Here is a 1,055-nt window from a genome sequence, read left to right as displayed (position 1 = left end):
CACTTAAAATATTCCCAAGTGTGAAGGTTCTTTCAGCAAACACTATTCATTCATTTATTCAATAAATACTTATTGAGCTTCTACTCCATGTGCCCGGCACTGTTCGAGTTGCTGAGCAGTTACCACGGTGCACAAAACAAGAAAATTCCTGTCTTCAGGGTTCCGATTTCAGTGAGGAAAGTCAGACAATAATGGTGGTAAATAGTGATTATATGTTGTATGTTCAACTGGAAATGTGCTTAGGAGAAAGATCGAGCTGGGGTGGGTGGGTGGTGTTGGCGTGTTAGATAGAGTGGAAGCAAAGGCTTAAAAGAAGTGGGTGAGTGAGCCGTGTGTGCATCTGGGAAGAGCCGGCCTGGCCTGAGGGCTCAGCCAGTGCAAAGGCCTGGAGGTCCGAGGGTGCCTGAATCGTTGGGGGAATGGCCAGGAGGCTGGTGTGGCTGAATGGAAGCCGGCGGAGGGTAAGAGGAGGCAAGGACTCAGAGGTCAAGGGAGCAGGAGTTCGCACAGGGCCCTGAAGTACTCTGCCTTTTACACTGGCAGGGAAGCCTCTTCTGAGCAGAGGAGGAATGCAATGGGGACCTGGAGCCCTCTGGATGCTGCATGGGCCGGGGACCCAGGAGCGGGTGGGTGGAGGGAGCCCAGAGAGGCCACTGCAAGGATCCAGGCAAGTGATGACAGTGGCAGGACCAGAGGGGTGGCAGCAGGAGTGGGTGGGGGGAAGGGCTGGCTCCTGGACATCCCTTGAAAGTAGGGCCGACAGCACTTGCTGACAATTATCCATTAGATATCACCATGGCACTGCTGTTCCCATGCCTGTCACATCAGGTCCCCACGTTTGTCCTAGCATCTGTCATCCCACACAGGGTCGGTGCTTTCTGTGTGTGTGGCCGAGCCTCAGCTGTCTTGCCCACTTGGTTCCCACCACCCCCGAAGCCAAGTGATGAAAGGCCACCTGAATTCTGCTCAGAATTGAGTTAAATGGCTACCAGTCATTATTCCGGAGGTCACAAGATTTGCAAGTTTCCCAATTCACTATTATAGAACCTAATATT

This window comes from Mandrillus leucophaeus, unplaced genomic scaffold (assembly GCF_000951045.1).
Source record: "Mandrillus leucophaeus isolate KB7577 unplaced genomic scaffold, Mleu.le_1.0 Scaffold442, whole genome shotgun sequence".
Taxonomy (NCBI): Eukaryota; Metazoa; Chordata; class Mammalia; order Primates; family Cercopithecidae; genus Mandrillus; species Mandrillus leucophaeus.
This window is presented reverse-complemented; position numbering follows the sequence as displayed.